This window comes from Pelodiscus sinensis, chromosome 5 (genome assembly GCF_049634645.1).
Source record: "Pelodiscus sinensis isolate JC-2024 chromosome 5, ASM4963464v1, whole genome shotgun sequence".
Lineage (NCBI taxonomy): Eukaryota > Metazoa > Chordata > Testudines > Trionychidae > Pelodiscus > Pelodiscus sinensis.
In genome coordinates this window covers 104265901-104288391 of record NC_134715.1, presented here as the reverse complement: position 1 = coordinate 104288391, position 22491 = coordinate 104265901, and the positions used below count along the sequence as shown (strand labels likewise).

Below are 22491 nucleotides of genomic sequence, written 5' to 3'. Positions count from 1 at the left end.
GTTTTATATTCATTCTGTTTATTGCATCAATGACAGATATTCATGACAGGCATTTGTAGCAGGCTACAAGAAATTGGGTTTCAACTTCAGGTGACTTATGACAGATGTATATTTTTACATTCTCTGCCTTATCAATTTTAATGAAAACAACATGACTAGGAGGCTTTTTTAAATTCAAAAATTCTTATTTATACCAGACATAAAGACTTCTGATTTTTCTACAGAACGCTTAATTCAAGAGGTTTCAAAGGTCCACTATGAAATTCTTAATGAATACACTGATGGGACATTAGAGGGATACCATTGTAATGATCACAGAAAGTTTGGAGTAGGAACCAATGTTACTCATAGTTGCGAGCCTTATTAGCTGAAGCACATTGATAGCTTTGGGGAGCCAGGCAGGCAAGCCAGCAATACCCATCTGCACAATTCTCAGCAACAAGTTTAGTAAACAGTTTACGGTTACTTTAAATGTCTCCATTTCCTTTTCTTATGAGTTCTTGTTAGTTGGCAATAGCTCTTACATGGTGTCAGAATAAAACTAAAAGAAAGAAAAGATTAGAAAAAATAAAAGAAAACACATATACCAACTAAACCCCCCAAGAAAGCTGTTGTGTGAAGAAAATTCAGCAGAAAAACAGACAAAGACAAAGCAAGGATTTGAGCTATACAACAATGCAGATAGCGTAAGAAAAAAAGATGAGTGGCTTAAAGCAGCATTATTTTTCAATTTGATGATGCACCAGATAAAGAAAAAAAATACAGGTCTTAAAGAGTAAGTTTAAGACAAACTGTCCACCATATATGAGAAACACTATTTTTAATCAGAAGTCAGACAGATGAGGAGAATACAGACCAATTTGTAACTGATTTAAATCTGACAGCACAATCTTATAATTATGGAGAACTGTGAGAATCCCTTTTAAAAGAACTATCAGCTGTGGTACTATATCAGACTCTGTAAGCTAAGTTGTTGAGGAGGACTTACCCTTGAACAAGCTATGGGCATTATCTCAGGCAAATTAAATGGGTGCAAATAACTGAAAGTACCGGGCGAACCAGAAAACCATGTGCACAAATTGCAGCATAAGTCTGTGTTTGGTAAGCACTCAGACAAGCAGGGTATTCGGTGTTAATAAAGTCTTGTGAGCAGATGAAGTGAAAAAGAGCTATCAGAGGCAACTAAGAGCAGTTATAAACATGGACATAGCTATGCATAACGAATTATCCTGAATAGGTGCAAGAGTTCAAAAGATATGGCAAACAATCACTTTTCTAAAATGTGGAACTTTGGAAAGAAACTCTCAGGTAAACACATGTTTACTCTCAGAAGAAGAGATATCTCCTTCAAAAGAGATATCTCCTTCAAAAGATATCTCCTCAGCATGCTGCATACTAAACTCCCCAAGAACAAGTGTTATATGGATTTGCTCATTAACATGAATTTTCAAATTGATAATGGAATACAAGCATTATCATGCTTTATCATTATCTTACAAGCATTACAATGTGATGACTGTAAAATTATATATAACACTCTAAGGGCCAAACCACTTCACAGCTCAAATATCCAGCTGATAATTTATTCAGGGATAAATCTGCAAGGGCTCGTCTACACTGGCCCCTTTTCTGGAAGGGGCATGTTAATTTCAACTATTGTAGTAGGGAAATCCGCGGGGGATTTAAATATCCCCCGCGGCATTTAAATAAAATGTCCGCCGCTTTTTTCCAGCTTTTAGAAAAGCCGGAAAAGAGCGTCTACACTGGCTCCGATCCTCTGGAAAAGGGCCCTTTGAAGTAGGAATAAGAGCCTCCGGAAAAGGGCGCTTTTTCCGGAGGATTGGGGCCAGTGTAGACGCTCTTTTCCGGCTTTTCTAAAAGCCGGAAAAAAGCGGCGGACATTTTTATTTAAATGCCGCGGGGGATATTTAAATCCCCCGCGGATTTCCCTACTACGATAGTTGAAATTAACATGCCCCTTCCAGAAAAGGGGCCAGTGTAGACGTAGCCCAAGTGTATGGTGAATTCAACTTAGACTGAAAGTATCAAGATAAGAAACCATTCCTGGTATAAAGTGGTGGATTCAGGAGCAATATTGGGCTTACAGGCTGTGACAAACTTACATTTGGGGCAAAGAGTCAGTATGATAAAAGGACGGACCTGAGGGCAGAGCTGTTGACAGAAATGCTGGGCCCCTGGTTAAGTGAGGACTCCAGAAGGGGCAGGGCCTTGGGTGGAAGGGGCAGGGCTGGAGAAAAGAGATCTTGACTATTTTTCTTGAGAGTCAAGTGGGAGCAGACTTGAGATGTTAAGATGTGTCTATTGGCCAAGCATATATAATCAAGTTGAAGATACTTCACAGTCTTACATGTCAAACACTCAGAAAGAAAACTGAAAAGGAAACAATAGTACCACATGAGGTCCCAAACAGACATTGGCAGAAATTAGACATGGACCTGTCTGAGTTCTATGGTGCAGATGAGCTTACTCTGTCTGATGATTAATTGGAATACTTAGTCTGTTTGCTTTATAACACTCAAAGCGTGTCTGTTATCAGATATCACAAGTCTACACTTCCAATGTATGACATAGCTGAAGAACTCTGTGGAGACAATGGACAAGTTTTTGTTTCAGAAACATTTAAATTTTTGCAAAGCAATGAGACTTCCATTCAAGTCTGGGGCAGTTTGTTGATCAAAGATATTGAATGGTGAGACACAGGAAGGAAAGATCTACAGAAGAAACAGAAAAGATTTGATGAGCACTAAAAAAATTGTGCAACAGAGGAAAGAAAACATAGAACACACAGCAACTGTATCAGCATCCAACTCAAATGCAAACACCACCACAGATACATCTACTGAACATTCTGAGTCCGGGTCTGAATATAGAGGAGAATCATAGAATACTAGGACTGTAAGGGACTTCAAGAGGTCATAGAGTCGAGTCCCCTGCCTTCATGGCAAGACAAACACTGTCTAGACCATCCCTAACAGACATTTATCTAACCTACTCTTAAATATCTCCAGAGATATTATCTGCAAACTTAATAAGTGTACTTTCAATGTCAAATATCTAAATAGTTGATTAAGATATTGAAGAGAGCCAGTCCCAAAACAGACCCCTGCGGAACCCCACTTGTTATACCTTTCCAGCAGGATTGTGAACCATTAATAACTACAGGCAGTCCCCGACTTACGCGGATCCGACTTACGTCGGATCCGCACTTACGAACAGAGCTTTCTCATCCCGGAAGTCGGGGCGAGAAAGCCCCTTTTCGTAAGCTGCTCCGGTGCCCCTGGTCTGCTGGAGACCGTCTCCAGCAGACCAGGGGCACCGGGCGGGTTCCCACGCTTCTGAGGCTTTGCCAGAGCAAAGCCTCGGAAGCGCGGGAACCGCTGCTGCTGCCACTTGGGTGCCGGTGCCTGTGGTCTGCTGGGGACCGTCCCCAGCAGACCACAGGCATCCAGACTGGAGCGGCAGCAGCGGCAGTTCCCCGCGCCTCTGAGGCTTTGCTCTGGCAAAGCCTCTGAGGCGCGGGACCCCCCCGCGGCTGCGGCTTCAGTCAGGGTGCCTGTGGTCTGCTGGGGACCGTCCCCAGCAGACCACAGGCACCGGGTCTCATGCGGCAGCAGCGGGGGTTCCCGCGCTTCTGAGGCTTTGCTCTGGCAAAGCCTCAGAAGCGCAGGAACCCGCCCGCTGCTGCCGCTTGGGTCCCGGTGCCTGTGGTCTGCTGGGGACCGTCCCCAGCAGACCACAGGCACCGGGACCCAAGCGGCAGCAGCGGGCGGGTTCCTGCGCTTCTGAGGCTTTGCCAGAGCAAAGCCTCAGAAGCGCGGGAACCCCCGCTGCTGCCGCATGAGACCCGGTGCCTGTGGTCTGCTGGGGACGGTCCCCAGCAGACCACAGGCACCCTGACTGAAGCCGCAGCCGCGGGGGGGGTCCCGTGCCTCTGAGGCTTTGCCAGAGCAAAGCCTCAGAGGCGCGGCACCCCGCTGCCGCTGCGGCTCTGCTCCCCGTGTCCCTGGTCTGCTGGGGGGAGGGGGCGCAGCTAGTGTGCTCCCTCCCCCCCCCCAGCAGACCAGGCTTTTGTTTTGGACTCTGGGGCAGAGCAGCTGGGGCGCTGCCGATTGGTCCTGCAGCGCCCGTGGGCACTACTGGACCAACCCGGCAGCACCCCAGCTGCTCTGCCCCAGGTCCTGATTCAGCCGCTGCTGGTCAGTTTCAGCAGCGGCTGAATCAGGACGTCTGGGGCAGAGCAGATGGGGTGCTGCTGGGTTGGTCCAGTAGCACCCCAGCTGCTCTGCCCCAGGCGTCCCCAAGTCAGCTTCTGCTGAAACTGACCAGCGCTGACTACAGGAAGCCCCAGGCAGAGTTGCTCTGCCCCGGGCTTCCTGGAATCAGCTGCTGATCAGTTTCAGCAGCAGCTGACTTGGGGACGCCTGGGGTTCTTAAGTTGATTCTGTATGTAAGTCAGAACTGGCCAGTTCTGACTTACATACAGATTCAACTTAAGAACAAACCTACAGTCCCTATCTTGTATGTAACCCGGGGACTGCCTGTACTCTCTGAGTATGGTTATCCAGCCAGTTACGCACCCACCTTATAGTAGCCCCGTCTAAGTTGTATTTGCCTCGTTTATTGATAAGAATATCATGCGAGACCGTATCAAATGCCTTACTAAAGTCTAGGTATACCACATCCACCGCTCCGCCCTTATCCACAAGACTCATTATCCTATCAAAGAAAGCTATCAGATTGGTTTGACATGATTTGTTCTTTACAAATCTATGCTGGCTGTTCCCTATCACCTTGCCACCTTACAAGTGTTTATAGAGGATTTCCTTAATTACTTGCTCCATTATCTTCCCTGGCACAGAAGTTAAACTAATTGGTCTGTAGTTTCCTGGGTTGCTCTTATTTCCCTTTTTATAAATGGGCACTAAATTTGCCCTTTTCCAGTCTTCTGGAATCTCTCCTTTCTCCCATGATTTTCCAAAGATGATAGCTAGAGGCGCAGATACCTCCTCTATCAGCTCCTTGAGTATTCTAGGATGCATTTCATCAGGCCCTGGTGACTTGCAGGCATCTAAATTTTCTAGGTGATTCTTAACTTGTTCTTTTTTTAGTCTATTTTCTATTTTATCTTTTAAACCAGTGGTTCCCAACACGGTGCCATGGCGCTCACGGGGGCATTTGTGTGCGCCTGCCAAGTGCTCGGGGCTGGCCTGGCCCCGGGCACGTGGCGCATGCAAGGTGCCGGAGCCGGCCCCGGGCGCATGGTGCACGGTGAGCGCCGGCCCCGGGAGCACCGCAGATTGGCCACCCGCACTCTGGGAGTGCAGTGCATGGGGGGAGCACTGGCCCTGGGCACGTGGCGCTTGGGGGAGGGGAGCACAGGCCCAAGGCATGCGGCACTTGGGGAGGGGAGCGCCAGAACTGGGCGCACGGCGCTTGGAGGGGATGCCGGCCCCGGCCCTTGGAGGGGGCACTGGCCCCGGGCATGTGGCTATGGGGGTCCCCGCCCTCTGGCGCCCGGCAGGCAAACGGCCATGCCCCCTGGCACCCAGCAACCTCAAATGGTTGGGGACCACTGTTCTAAACCTACCCCCTTCCCACTAGCATTCACTATGTTAGTCATTCCTTCAGACTTCTCGGTGAAGACTGAAACAAAGAAGTCATTAAGCATCTCTGCCGTTTCCAAGTTTCCTGTTGCTGTTTCTCCCTCCTCACCGAGCTGTGGGCCTATCCTGTCCTTGGTCTTTCTCTTGCTTCTAATGTATTTATAAAAAGTCTTCTTGTTTCCCTTTATTCCTGTAGCTAGTTTGAGCTCATTTTGTGCCTTTGCCTTTCTAATCTTACCCTGCATTCCTGTGTTGATTGCCTATATTCATCCTTTGTAATTTGTCCTACTTTCCATTTTTAATGGAAAAGGATATTTATACTCCTTTGTCTATCTTAAAAGACATCGTGCTAGGCTCAGGACAAATTTTTCTAGACTCATAGGAGTTCAGAGTTGTGGATGCTAACTGGACCAAGGAAATAAAAAAATTCAAATTTAGATTAACTGTATTTTTAAAAGGAGATGTAATGATAGTAGGAAACAAAATTCCCCATAGTGTTGTATGTGGGTAATCATCTTACATCTAGATAATACATATTTCGAAAGAAGATATGCAAATTCTGCAAGAATTTGCATATCTTCTCCCAATTGCCATTTTGAAAGCAGGTTTTTTTAAAGTGAAAGTAGTATGGACGTGTTTTTTCCGGAAAAAATCCCTTTTTTCGAAAAAAACAATCTTTCTAAAAGAAAGGAGGTTTACACGGTTTTTTGAAAAAGGGTTTTTTCTCCGAAAAAAAACATGTCCAGACTACTTTCACTTTTGAAAAACCTGCTTTTGAAAAAGCAATTGATAGATATGCAAATTAGCACAAAATTTTTATATCTCATTTTGAAAAAAACCCGTAGTCTAGATGTACCTTTAGTGACCCTTATCAGCAAAAGCACATATTCACTGCTAGCAGTTGGAGCCAAGTGAAGGATGGAACACCTGTCTGTACAGTTCTCAGCAACAAGTTAAGGGAAGTGTTTCTCATATCTCTTCTAACAACAACATGTTGGCAAGAGCTATTACAACCAGCAACTCAAAATTGTCAGTTTGAAAAGGAATACAATGTAGTTTTAGGTACCACAGCTGCCTTCAAATCTCCCTTCCAATTTTTGTTACATAGAATCCATATTTTCCTATTCCATAAAGTTTTTCCTCTTCTCTTTTGTTTAGTGAGATACCATCTCAAACATTAAAAAAAGAAAATTGATAAAATATAAAAAATTACCAACAAAAGTAAACATACCGAAACAATTAAAATTGTATTTATAATCATGGTAAGCAGTTATTTTTCAAGCATAAATGTGATTTTTAAGTGATAATGTTGCTTTAACATTAGTGTATTATGTTAACAGTGTTACCTGAAAATCTCAGCCTGTTAGTAGACAAGGAACTGCTGGAAAATGCCACCTACTTGTGTTGCTGATTACCCAAACTATATGTAAAGGTAGCAGGAATCCATTTTATCTTTCTCTCTACAGAGCATATCCTAAAAAATCCTAGGGCATCATCCCTGTGAGTGGTCATGCCCGCGGAGAAAAATTGGGCTCGATGTTTGGGTTTCATGTTGAGCTCCCTTTGTGAATAAAATAAAACTCAATTTTGAGCTGATACAGACCACACAACAATTTGGAATTAGGCTTCTATCATATTGTTAGCAACTAACTTAAAAGGCATTTTTTTGGCCCAGATCTAGAAAGGGATTCAGGCACCCAAACCACACAGTTTGGCTGTGTCTACATTGGCATGATTTTTGTGCAAAAGCACCTGCTTTTCCACAAAAACATGCTGCCTGTTTACACTGGTGGGGACTTCTTGCGCAAGAGCTATGATGCTCCCGCTCAGGAATAAGCCCTCTTGTGCAACTTTTCTTGCGCAAGAGGCCAGTGTAGACAGGCAACATGAATTTCTTGCGCAAGAAAGCCTGATGGCTAAAAGGGCCATTGGAGCTTTCTTGCACAAGAGAGTGTCTACACTGGCTTGGATGCTTTTGCACAAAAGCACATCTCTTGCGCAAAAGCACATGCCAGTGTAGACGCTCTCTTGCGCAAATACTTTAATGGAAAAACTCTTGCGTTAAAAGTATTTGTGCAAAATCTTGCCAATGTAGATGTAGCCTTTATGTAAAGTTTATTTCACTTTAATTTCAATGGATTTACTGGGAATGGATTCCTTAATTATTTGTGCCTTTATCTTTCCTGGTACAGAAATTAAGCTGACTGGTCTGTAGTTTCTTCATTTGTTCTTATTTCCCTTTTTATATTTGCCCTTTTCCACTTTAATTTCAATGGATTTACTGGGAATGGATTCCTTAATTATTTGTGCCTTATCTTTCCTGGTACAGAAATTAAGCTGACTGGTCTGTAGTTTCTTCATTTGTTATTATTTCCCTTTTTATATTTGCCCTTTTCCAGTCTTCTGGAGTCTCTCCCTTCTTCATAGACTTTTAATAGATAATATCTAATGGCTCAAGTATCTCCTCAACCTGGTTCTTGAGTATTTAGGTTCTGGGGAACTGAAGAAATCTAAATTGTCTTTGTAATCTTTAATTTGTTCTTTTTCTATTTTAAATTGTGAACCTACCTCATTTTCACCAGAATTCACTATGTTAGGCGTCCAATCACCAGTTCCCTTCTTGATGAAAACTGAACAAAAAAGTCATTTAGCACCACTGCTATTTTCACTTTTTCTGTTATTGTTTTTCCCTCTTCATTGAATAATAGGCCTATCCTATCTTTGGTCTTCCTCTTGTTTCCAATATATTTTAGAATGTTTCCTTTTCACCTTTTTTGTCTCTTGACAATTTGAGCTCATTTTCTGCCTTAGTGCCTTTGTGTCTTTTAATATGTGATATGGTGGACCATACATACTATTCAAGGAATGATACTAGTCTGCTGACAGTAATTTCAAAATTACACGTGAACGGATTATACTGATAGTCACAGTTAAAGTTACTGATCTTTTAAACATCTTTAATCAGTTAAATACAGGAAATTACTTTTGCATATAGATAATCTACTCTTGGCTCTAGAATTCAGAATCAAATGCTGTTGGCAACCACCTGGTTTAATGCTGGCAGCATGGAAGGTCCATGAATAAAGTGATTTGAAAGTGTTGGGATTGTATGACAAAATTATCCACTGACAGTTTTGCTCTCGTATTTTCTTCAGGAAATAATATGCAGCTGAAGATTTCACTGCATTTATATTAAAGTTCTTCAAAATGGTTCTCTTCATAATAAAAACATGCAAATTATAAATTTTCACATTATATGTGAATAATGGAAGATTCTGACCCATCATAATTCAATAATTTGTGAGTCTTTCAAGTGGAATACAATTCTGCTTTGCCAAAATATGTGACACTCTTTCATGTCCATCTCCCTGTTCTTCTCTACTCCTCCCAGTGATTCTGTTTGGCATGAGTTTCCTTCTCTCTCTTAATGCCATTTAATGCTTTTTCTTAATTCCTCTGCATACAGGGAACGCTCTTCCCAGCAATGTTTGCAAATCCACCTTCCTCATTATTCAAAACCATACTAAAACTTCATTTATTCCACAGTGCCCCCAAATTCTGAGATCATAACAACCCATAAATTTTTCTATCCTAGAGACTGTTTAGGGTCTACTTTTTTTTTTTACTATAACCTCTTGGTGTCAATGGCTTTCTTTATCTTTGTGTTGTTAGGACAAAGCCTTGTTTTCCTGTGCTGAGCTTCAAAGCCTGACTAAGATAAAAGCACAACTTCAACAGGACCTTGAGCATTGTTGAAACTTCACTGAGTTTGTTAAAATTATTACATCCTCCTTAATTCTCACAGGTTTACAAGAAGCTGTTTTGTTAAATAATTCTTTGGAAGCTGCTGTTGAGCCCTCCCCAATGCATTGCTAATAAACCTGCTTAGTATCTGTGTGGGTGAATTCTTGGGAAAAAGAATTCCTTTGCTTAATAGTGTCTTGTAAAGTATGGAACACATTGTCACAAAACAAATAAAATGCTAACCATGATTTTTAGTTAAAATCTCCATTGCTGGATATACCATGTAATGGTATAAAAGGAGTAATTCTTATCAGGGGACACGTTTCCTTGCAAAAATCTCCCAAATGATCATAATGACCCTAAAAGATCTAAGATTATTAAACAGTTCACTTTCCAGGCAGTAATAATGAGAGCATTCTAGTCTAGGGGACTATGCATGGGTCTCTGCCAGGAGCATGTGCTAACCATTCTTAAAGAAGAACTCAGATCTTTTTCTGATATCCTCTTGCAAAGCTGTAAGAATCTGAGGTTTAGATATCTCAAATAGTTAGAGTTTGCAGGACAGTTCCTACTCAATAATGTCTGAGAAAAGACAGGACACCAAACATAAGCAAGTGTAAATCTCTGCCTACAAACACACAGAAACTACTCTGATTTCCTTTCAGAGGACACTTGTAAAATAAGACAAGAGTAATATAAAATAAACTAAAATTTTCTTACTAACGGAAGAAATTAGAAAAATGTAGAGTGCTAAGCTACTGCCTTTGACAAAGTTTGAGACAGACATGGAACAGTTAATTTTTTCTGACTTATCTTTTTAATTAAAATCTTAAAGAACACATTTAAATAGTCTGAAAATTGATAATATTCTTTCACAAAAGGGAAAACAAGGAATAACTCCACTAAGTTAAAAGATTTAGATTGTTAAACACTGTAAGATCAGAATGAAGCCCATACTATTCAATTTGGGCAAAAATTGTGCCAAAGCAAGAATTTTTCTAATGAGTCCCTTACATGGAAGCAGCTTGAGAAAATTTTGAAGGGCTTTTCACTTTTGGGTTGAAAATTTCACACAATGTTACTGCAATGTAAACTGTTCCACAGAGTGAAGTAACATGCACAAGCAAGTATGCTGCAGGGTGCATGAAATTAACAATCTAGAGATTTAAAATAGATGGAGATAATGAAGATATGTAGGTCAAGAACAATGTGGTATTATCAGGGTGATACTTCATATGAAACTTGCAAAAATTATTTACAGGGGGAAGAAATCAGGATTATACTTTCTCTTTTGGTTAAGTAAACAAGCCATTGCACTTTGTTAATTCATGTATGCACACAGCAGAAAGAGAATCTAGAATTATACAGTGCTGCAATTTATAGCTAAACATACTGGAAAAGCCACAGATTTTAAAATGTGGCCAAATTAGTAGCCCCATGATAATTTAATAGTTTATGTCTGAATGACAAAAGTTGGATTTCTTTTGATGAAAAGCACAATATATATTTCTTTAGAACATACTCATCTTATATTCTGTAATTGCTAATAGGAAAAAAAATAGCACCAGAGACCCACCCAACATATGGGTTTCCTCCCAAAAAGATTAGTGGTCGCCACTAATAACACACTGTTATTTTTCCATATGGTGGTATATGGTATAAGGTATCTGTTCATAATTATTTCTAACCTAGGCAACTATTGTGATAACAGTTAGGGTATGTCTACACTACCCTCCTAGTTCGAACTAGGAGGGTAATGTAGGCATACCGCACTTGCAAATGAAGCCCGGGATTTGAATTTCCCGGGCTTCATTTGCATAAGCGGGGAGCCGCCATTTTTAAATCCCTGCTGCTTCGAACCCCGTGTCGAAGCAGCGGGGATTTAAAAATGGCGGCTCCCCGCTTATGCAAATGAAGCCCGGGAAATTCAAATCCCGGGCTTCATTTGCAAGTGCGGTATGCCTACATTACCCCGCTAGTTCGAACTAGCGGGGTAGTGTAGACATACCCTTAGGTTCCAATCCAATTCTGTCGTTGTCTAGTACCCAACATAAATATGCAGAATTCTTTTTTAAATGGCTGATATTTATTTTATGCTGCCCCTTCCTCACATAATGGGCTAGTTTCTGGTTGCAAGTGTATCCAAAGGATATATTCAAAGCAGCTAACTGCAATGCAGGTTTTAGAGCTGTAAAGATTATAGTCTCCTCCTCCTGACATGCTTCTTGCTCCATTGGCCAAATGCCTAAGAACTTGCTGATCTACCTTTGCATTCAATAGGTAGCAGCCTCAGAGAAAGAATGAATCACCTCTGCAGTGTTACAGCCTTCACTGCAGAATGGAAAAAATATGGTGTAATCAAATAATATGATCTAAAATAGTGATTTTCAACATATGGCTCGTGTACGTCTGGGGATCCACAAATGATGTCTAAGATTTTTAAAGGAGTCCACATCAAGAAAAATGTTTAGGGGTCCACCAATGGAAAAGTTTGAAAACCACTGATCTGAAAACTCAGAGACACATGATGCATTAAAAAAGATGATTTAATCAGAACAAACATATCACTTGGGCTTCGGTTTTGCATTCTGGACTCAATCCACTAAAACACTAAAACCTGTGTTTATCAGAAATCAATGGACTTATTCATCTCCTGAAGCCTTTACAAGATTAAGTCCTTGCGTACAAATGCTATTTGATATACAGGTTGCATAATCGGGTCTTTAAATGTATCTCTATTTCTAATATTTGGCCCCATTTGTAAAATGTGGATTATAATAATTCTCTGCATCACAGGGAAGTAAGGAAGCTTAAAGTTTAAGAGTTTTAAGACCAGAAAGGAATTGCATAGTGGCAATATTTCTAGAAATATACTCTGGAAACAATCCTGAGTTGGCAAATAAATTGACTTTGAATTTCTAGTACCTATTATTCATGCTCAGATAAATCACCATGCCAAGCAGATTTTTAATTTTTATCTTCCACAAATTGAAGGGGGTTCTGAGATGTTTGAGATATGGGAAGTGTTCCCTGTAAGCTAGGGACTTGTGTGGCCACCGAAGAGAGATTCAAATATCACTCAGTTGATTAGCAGAGCGTCCACAACCCCTACATCTGGCAGCATGTATTGCTTTTGGGGGAGCACACTGCACATGCTTTGGTTCACATAACAAAATTTATTCTGCACATGGATGAAAAAAATAGATTAAATATTGGATACAGAGGGCATGAGTGCTGACTTATTTTCCCAGGGAGCATCCTACCTCCTGTCTGCCCTGAGGCCTCAACCTCTCTCCATCTCTTCCTGAAATGTTCCATCCTTCCCCAAATCCACACCCCTGTTCTGCCTCTTCAAGCCCCTGCTTTGCCTCCTCCCCTCGCTGTTAAACAATTGATTGGCAGCCTGCACTGGAGCCAACAAGCAGCTCTGGATGGTGGGTGCAGAGCACCCATCTTTTTCTCCAGGGGTGCTGGAGCCCCAGAGCACCCATGGAGTCGGCACCTATGATGAGGAGTATCATACCTAATTAATTTTATAATCCTATATTTAGAGCCCTGCAGAGGTACAATATTTATATCCTCAAATGTAGATACCCACTGATATAAAGCATTTATCTGGGGAGCTATAGGGCTCTATCAGGAACCACAGTGGTGAAAACAGCAGCATGTCAGGCCACCGCTTGCAGGAGCCTACACACAGCCCGGGCAGCTACTCCACTGACGGGACTCTCTTCCCTGCAGTGCACATACCTGCATAACCAAGGACAGCTTCCTGTGAGCATGGTCCCACCCCAATGGGCAAGGCTGAGGGCACGCTGTAGTTGCTGTCTGGGCTGGGCACTGGCTCCTATCAGCAGCAGTCTGACATGCTGCTGTTCCTCATGGAGCTCTGCAACTCCCTGGATATCAGCTTTATAGCCACAGATATCCATATCTGCATATATCTATTTTTTATTTGCACCTGGCTCTACCCATATTTTATTAAAGCTCATCGTTATTTGCAGAAAATTTACCATTAGAGATAGGGGGACTTTAACAACAAAGAGAAAGTCCTCTACAGAAACAGATTTTATGGGAATTTTCAAATTCTCAAAGCTGTTCTTGAACAAGTTTGATACCAGTTGCAAGGATAAGCAAACAAAACATCTTTGCCTGTATAAGAGTTTATAGACAAAGACATGCACCTAATATTAAAGATTCTAGTTGTGGTTCGTGTATTATACAATTGAAGGCAAAAAGCAATGGAGTGGATGTATAGTAAAAAATTCCATTCCGTTCTAACAAAGGCACTGGTAACAAGAAGTTTTATAGCGGCTATTAGAATAATTGCATCTTTCAATTCCAAACATATACGTAAAACTCATATTAAAAACAGTCTATATACTTGGTCCATAGAACAAAACTTACCTGGCCAAGGCAAATCACTACCTTTACTTAAATGGGTAGTGATCAATTTAGTAAGTTCATTATAGGCAATAACGGGTGATAAAATATGCGTAGAGTTAGTAGATTTTTGTAGGATTTTCTCTGGCGATGCAAAGCGCCCTATTAATAAATATTGTCCCTTTTGACAGAAAGAGTTTAAGGCTATCAAGATTTTTTAATTTTGTAAATTAAGAAAGTAATATGCCTTTGTACCATCTATGAAATTTTCCCAGCTCATCATTCACTGGGTTATTTTCACAATTACCTTATCTCTTTTTGAACTTGGTATTTTAATAAGCATAACAGCATGTCTGGAATGATAATGTGCCACTAGGAATATTTTATTAAAAGGTTGTAATTCTGGAAAAAAAACAACTTAGGAGTAGTGGTAAATCTATAATACTGGTAGCAACTGAAATTGTCTCGTCAAGAATCAGAACAAGTGAATTTATCTAAGCATACCAAACACTAAATCATATGGACAGAAACTGACGGAGAGGCATAGAGAACTATAACAAGAGCCCCATGATCTTGAGTGCCTGCTCGTGCCATTTCCCCTTTGTACTTCTGCGTCGCCTCCCTGCCTCCCCGCAGAGATGCTGCTGAGGGAAACTGGCTTTTAAGCTGGCTCCCCCCAGCACCAGCTCCTGTTTCCCCCCCCTGCTGAATATCATTACTGGGTTAATCGACTAGTGGCTTACATCCCTACTCCATAGCCAGGTATCAACAGAAGAAGCTATTAATATCTATGATCTGACCTTGTGTCCTTCTGCATATTTAGTTCTTTAGGGCTTTTCTACACCATCTGACACTAGTAAACTTTAGAATGTTCTAAGGTGTTGCGCTCTAAGGGTATGTCTAGACTACATCCCTCTGTTGCCAGAGGGATGTAAATTATACATACCAACATTGCAAATGAAGCGGGGATTTAAATCGGCTGATCCTGTAAACTTCGTTTTATGAGGCATAAGGGATCGGCCGACAAAGGCTTTCTTTGTCACCCGATCCCTGTCTTGACAGCCGCTTTTTGCCGACAAACTGCTGACTCGGCAAAAGGTGGCAGCCATTTTTATTCAAATGACATGCGGGAGATTTAAATCCCTGCTTCATTTGCAATGTTGGTATGTCTAATTTACATCCCTCTGGCGACAGAGGGATGTAGTCTAGACATACTCTAACTGCCCAGTGTAGACCCTGCTGACACACACTAAAACATTCCAAGTGTGCATCAACAATGTACTGTTTGAAATGGGAGTACATCGTTGCATGATAGGTACTTACCAATGTTGAATTGCTTCTTCTGACACCTGGCTTCTGAGTAGGTAAACTGGATTCAATAAGTCAGTACCAATCATCATAATTTTCAAGTTCAGGCATACATTCCAAGTGATAGACAAAGTTCTAAACAAGAATTCTGTTACACATCCACACAGCACAAATAACAGTCCCTGAACATGACAATATAGGCCCTGAGCTGGCAACTGATTCATGTTTGCTCAGGGGTCTGGGCACTAAGAGCCAACTGCAGAATAAGGGCCCCTGTTGTCTGCTATGAGAGGTGTTGCTATGTACCTTGATCTTTTCCAGTGATGTATGTTTGTAATGACAGTAATGCAGATCTCCACAAGATGATACATTTGGGCAGACTCCCCCCCCCACACGCTTCCCAAAAGCCCTTACCAACGAACAAATACCATAATTCCCCTTAATATGAATTTCTGAACATAGAGAAAAATAATAAAAGCAAAACTCAGAATTTCCAACTACCTTCCAGGCTAATTAATTAAATAGCACATATTCTTATGTAAAACTGAGAGTATGATGTCAGTTATTAAAATTACATTCTTTTGTGACTTAGAAAAAAATAAATGTCAACTTCCTTCAGAGTAAAGGATGGAAAGCCATTATTTACTACCGTGTCTGAGTTTAATGTTTCTCTTTAGCGCTCTGAAAATCTAATTTCCTCTAAACAGGATCTGTGTTATCATCCATCACATCCCTTTTGTGCTGGATCCTTAGTGATATTGCTCATAACAGCTTGGCCTGATAGGACAACTGTGGTGTAATGCTACAGTATGTAGCAACAGATGCTTGCACCCTAATCAGATACACACTAATCAAATAGTATGTGTTAATATATAACAGTAATACATAGCTGTTTTTTCTTAATCCTCTTCTTACTTTCATGAAAGGTCTTTATGTAATACTAAAAATATCTTGGGGTGTAGTTCCAGCATTGCCACTGTATTAATCTCAGTTTGTTAATAACACCAGCAAATGGAGTGATGTATTCTAACCACCCCAGAAGCTGATAATTGGATTCCAAGTTATCCAGCTATTCGGCCTTATAAGGCCAAATAGTTAAAGGACTGACACCAGATGTGTAAATCTACAAAATCAGTTCTAGATGAGGAGCCAGTGAAAGGCATCAATATTAGCATTTCAATATCTTATTACTTTATGTGAGTGGCAAGATCAAGTCTGGTGGTTAGACAAGGAAATTCAAATATTTATGCCATCAAATTATTTTAATTGTACCAGCAAAATTTAGAAGTTTAAAAATTGTAAAAGAACCAAATGGATTTGATCCAACCCAATTTAAGTTAGTATCAACAGGTTTTCAAGTTCCACAGCAAATTAAATCTACAAAATGGACTTCCAAAAATGTATAATATTCACTCAAAAAACATATGGCAAAGACTCATGATACAATATGTTATACCTGTAAGCCTCTAGATAGCAATACATACAATTAATTGTATTCTTGTTCTGACAGTAGCCATGTCATAGAAGTTGAATAAAGAAATTAAAGCTACAGGAAATGTAGGTTAGAAAGGGAAACATGTAGAATTCATGAAATTTGAGTCAGTAAAAATAACTAGCCTAAACTCCACCAAAGTATCAAAGAATGTGCTCAGATTCTTAAAATCTTCATCACACTCAAAGGCAACTAATTTCTTGCTGATATAATAAATGGGAATTCTCAATTTTCAAAACAAAAATAAAGTGGAGATGTTAAATAGTTAACAGATAAGCTTACTGGTTAACTGGCCCTTGCCAGTGAACTCTGCCAGTGGCCAGCAGCCCCAGCTGTGGAGGACCCCATAGCTGCTGCAGAACCTCATGGCCACAGCAGGACTGTCAACAGGGCCCCCAAAGCAATGGTGGGGCCAGCAGCAGGACTAGGCGGTGACTGAGTGTCAGGGCATATGTTTAAGTGGTTAACTAGTTATGTGCCATTGTTTAACTACTTAATTATTTTAACAACCCTAAAACAAACATTTAAAATACCAGAATACAGTAGAATACACTAGCTTATTAAAATAACTCTTTTATAAACTGTCAAAACGTATAACAATTTTCTAGCAGCAATTTGGAGAGAAGGGAGTTGCATCACCCATTAGATTTAACTAACACTAATCATTGTGATTTCATGGCTGTGGTTAAAAAATGCCTTAAGAAACATAGGGGGAGATTTTCAAAAGTCCCTCCATATAAAACATTACAAGTCAAAGGCATCTGTACATCTAAGGCACTTCTGAAAGTCTTTCCCCTACCCCTCACCACCTAATAATTTGACAGATTCTTCTAGGGCTTCATGTACTTTTCCTGAGGGTATGAAGTGCAGATAGCTAAAGATACTTTTTCATTCCCTAACTAAATCCAAAATATGAGCTAGCTCCTTTAATGGGGCAGGAGTGTGGGGGGTGAGAGGGAGACTGGAGAGAGAGATTTAGGGAACAAAATTCTATAACATATCCCAAAATTAGACATACAAACCCTATATTAAAAGAACATTAAGGCTGCAAAGTCAAGCGTTCAAAAGTTAGGAAATGGCATAATTTAGGTTGCCTCTGCTCTTGTTTGTCTGCATTATGATAGTCTTTAATTACATTATTATATACTGATTTGCACAGCATCCTGCCTCATTTAGTGCTCAGGCTGGCTGTGCTCTGGGAGCAAAAATTTTGAGCGATTGCATTTCCAATTTATTTTAGTAGGGGCTGCATTTGTTCAACAACACTGAAAATCAGTCTCTTAGCATGCCTTTCAAATTTGCTCACCCAAACATAGGAGACTCAATATCGAAAGACACTGAAAATGTTGGCTGTGTCCTCAGGACCTCAGTTTATCTATATATAAAATGTGAGAATTATTTTCTCCAGGTTAAATCTGAAAATACATAGGATTTAAGGTCACTGCAAGTGGAGGCATTTAGGTAATTATTATCATCATCATCTGACCGGTTAACTGCCCTTTACCAGTCAGTTCCAGTGGTGGCCAGGCAATGGGACTTAGTTTAATATGGTTAACTGGTTAAGTGCTATTTTTAACTAGTTAACCCTTTTAACATTCATATTATCATCCTGACTTTACAGGTTTATAATCTGCAGCTCAGAAATCATTAATCTAACTAGAAAACAGGCAACTAACAGTGAAGAAATGTAATAAATATTTAATTTAGCTTGTGTGGTTTCAAAGGATACGTCTACGCTGCACAGCTATTTCGGAATACCACAAGTATCCTGAAATAGCTACCCTGCAACTTCACAAGCTGCCCGTTATTTCAAAATATTTTTTGAAATAATGGGTGTACTATTTTGGCACGCCAGTATCCCTCTTTCCTAAGGGTTAAACGATGTCTCGAAATAGCGTGTTATTTTGAAATTTGGTGCAGTGTAGATGTGCGAAATTTCAAAATATCCTATTTCGAATTCAATCAAAGTAAGATGCACAATTTATACTACACAAATTGTGTATTTTATTTTGAGTTTAGGGTGCTGTATAGATGCACCCAAAGACTGAAATAACTAATCAACATGTTGTTTGGGCTTAGTAGGCACACTGACATTTGAGCAAGAGGTTCGCATTAAACATCTAAACCTTTTATCCATTTCTCCCTCTGAAGTTAGAAAATAGAAATTATTTAAATATAAGTGAAACAGCTACAGGAGTCTGGGATTGGTCATTCTACAGCCCTGAAAAGTTCTGCAGCAAGGAAACCTGCTGTAACATTGCTAGTGAATGTTGCTATGGAAACCAGAAAAAGGGAAAAGAAAGGAAAACAAAACTTGGTGATATAAAGATGAAAGCAGACCATGAAAACAGCACCTCAACAGAGCTATTCCCTTGGTAGTTTGCAGTCAAAATCTACAACTAAAATAGCAGAACTTCCTGACAGATCTTCTTGTCACCAGTGCTTGGAAGGAACCCTCTTCACCCAACTGCTCCTTCCTATGCTGAAGGTTTGCATTTCAGGGCAGCTACCTATCCAGCATTATCTCCCCCTTCCCACAAAGATCCCTCTTAGGGGAGACCAAAACTGCATGTAGAGTGGGAAGGGAGTTGATATGATGCTTCAAGGAATGCACATTATCCAACAGAGTTCAGGAGACCCTAATGCTGGCATAGAGGTATTTAGGTTTCTCCACAGATGACTCAGGGACTTGCCTGTTCCATCAGAGGCAAATCTTTTTTTTTTTTTTTGGTGAGGCAGTGATTTTAATCACCTCTTACAAAGGAAATCTCCCCACAAGGGCTCATACATTGGTTATTTTGTGGGCTGTGAAATGTGGGCTGTATTAAAATGAAAACAATGAGTAGCCCTTTAAGTCTAACAAAAATATATAGGACATGAGCTGTCATGGGTAAGACCCATTTCATTAGATGAGTAGGTGTGAAAATAACAAAATCCCAGATATATGTATACAGGCAGTCCCTGGGTTACATGGATCCGACTTACATCGGATCCCTACTTACAAACGGGGTGAGGCAACCCCGCACTAGCTGCTTCCCCCCAGCAGATCAGGGAGATGCGAAGCTAGCGCCCCCGCCAGCAGACCAGGGAGATGCAGAGCGGCTTTTCTCAGCAGACACCTCAGCTTGAGAATAAAGGACTGAGGGAAATGAGGTGTGGGAGAATAAAACTGAGCTCTGGAGAAATGTTTGGCTAGAGTTTCCCCTACAATATGTACCAGTTCCGACTTACATACAAATTCAACTTAAGAACAAACCTACAGTCCCTATCTTGTACGTAACCTAGGGACTGCCTGTATATCAGCAAAAGAAGTACCTGTCAATTGTAAGACCCATATTAATTAACGAAGTTAATTAAGTGGATTAGATGTATCCCATTCATAGTTTTTGACGTAAAAAATACGGATGTCAAAGGCAGGGGAAATTGGCTTTGTAGTGCATTGATCAGTTAATGTCTTTATTCAAACTCGGTGTCAAATTTGTAGATGAATTCCAGTTCTGCAGTCTCTCTCTGTAATTCGGATGGTGAATGGACATGAGCAACCACTCAAAGAACAAACATTTCTACATTGTGTTAAAGAGGGTAACTGGAACAAAACCTCACCATATGATTATAATACACCTAATACTGGGTCTTCTGTTAAAAAGAGGCCCAAGTAGACATTGCCCAAGAAAATATTTTTGATAGGACATTCTTTATGAGGGGACTTTTTATCTGAAATACTGCTTTCTAGGTTCATGAGGGCTTAGTAACCAACCAGATACTGCAACTTCCATCATGACATGATATGGAGTAGCTGGAGTTTGAGAGAGGGTGTATGATACAGCAGAGTAAAATATTGTTAGTTTTGTAAGAGAGTTTACTAATTTGAAAAAAAAGTAACCAGGAACTTGATGGATCAAAATACTATAATGAAATATTTAAAATTTGCTGTATTTAAATCTGAGGAGGTACTTGGAAATCTGGAAAGATATTGTAAAAAAAAAAACCCACACCAAAACCTCGAATTAGACAAGTTTTTAGACTTATTTATATACAGTGTGAACATACATATTACACACAAAGTTACAGATGACTTGAGAAAAGATATATCAACAAACTTTCCTCAAGCCATCTAATCCTTGTTAGGAATAAACTAAAGTGAGCCACATTAATCCCTGGTACAACTGTATTGATCTCTCTGACTGATACAGACAGTTTCCTCATATGCACATACACCATGACTACATTTGCGTTCAAACTATTCATGCACCATCTGCAAAATCTTGATTTTTATTCACTTGTAACTGAATTTGTGCTTTATGTTGAAAAACAAAGGAATTATCTGGCTATTTTGTACAGGGAAACTGTCATTTGGAGTTTTAGGATACCAGGTATTATTGATAGAGGGTTTATCCAACCTCTGCTTCCTTGTGTCAAGACAAAGTGCCAGTTATCTAACACTTTCTGTTCTTGACAGCTAAGACTGGCAACTATAACACTAAGCCTGTTGCAGACAGTAACAGGAAGGTTTCTATTTCACACCATATTTAATGGCATCACAGGTTTTTTTTCAGCTGTATTCAGTGCTGAAAAAATTATTGTGCCTTAAACAACACATCAGGTAAGTGAATTTACTTTAGGCATTCAGAAAGAGAACACTTTTGATTTACTCTATAAACATGTAGTTTCGCTTATTGATAGGTCAACCTCTTAGAGAATAAGGCCATCATGAATTATTTGCAGAGTTCACAAATGTAATTCAAATCCACAAATCTTTTTACCTGCAATTCATATCCACATTTTTGCAGGAATTATACAAATAAAATGAAACAAAGCAAAGGGAGCCAGGCTATATATAGGCTATAAGAACTCCTTTACTCTACCCATGCCCACAAAGCCATATTGGCTAAAGGTGAAGAGGTATACAGAATATGCTTACACTCAAAGCATAATTGTATATGTGGCAAATTACACCTAAATAATGCATCAAGGAATCCATAATTATACATCAGCGACCCAAGAAATATGCACTCTTGCTCCCCAAATGGTTTCCCCTCCATTGCCCCCTTCAATTGGATTATCAAAGTTCTATGTTGCTCATTGTGATACTAAATTTAATTAGTTTTATACTATCTCTCTTTTTATTTTAATTTTCAGCATGCTGTAAGGTTTTGAAATGAAAGCTCTTCAGCACCCTATCCATACAATTAGGGTAACAATGTCTCTGGGTAGTCCATGGCCTTTTCCCAACAGGCAGATTTCGATGGCAAAGAATCACCTACATTGATATATTTGGTGGAGAGAAGAAAGAAAATTGGCGTAAGAAAATTATTCTTGCTTCTGGCACAGAGACAGGAATAATACCAGGGATACCACCTGCAAGCATTCTACTAAGTGCTCCCGGGTTCATTAGACACCAGTAAGAAGTAGCCTTCTAGAACACTCATGACCCAAGTCTTTAAAGATATAGGTTCATTTCTTGGCACTGTCAGACTTCCTATGTGACCTTGGCAAGTCATTTAACCTCTATAAAATAACAATACTTGCTTTCACTTAGCCCTTGGTTTTTTTTTTTTTCAATTTAGACTGTAAGCTTTGGGAGCAAATATTGCTTCTTCAATGTTTGTACAATGATATGTGGCATCAAACCCTGCAAATGATTGAAACACTCTGGCTTAAAATTCTGCTGCAAAATTCACCTTCAGGAAAAGGTGTAACACCTGAATGTCATTCACTTTGGGGTTCAGATTACAGGCCACCATCACCATCCATTTCCTGCTGAGGATTGTGTTGAAAGTATTTTTGTTTTGTTTTTCTGTATTGTGGAGTCAGAAGGATTTCCAGAAGTAGTTGGGTTTTCTCTCTATATGTTTCTCCTGCAGATTGTGTGTTTGTTTCAGGTGAGATTTTGGTTGTCAGGATCTGATATTGACAAGTGTGTTAGTAACAGTCAGAGAA

At 40.2% G+C, this 22491-nt stretch overlaps 1 protein-coding gene across 4 annotated transcripts in view; it reads right to left on the bottom strand.

The window, feature by feature from the left end:
• Nucleotides 1–22491, bottom strand: part of KCNIP4 (potassium voltage-gated channel interacting protein 4) — a 581010-nt gene that overhangs the window by 142068 nt on the left and 416451 nt on the right. The gene's annotated exons all lie outside the window — the stretch shown is intronic.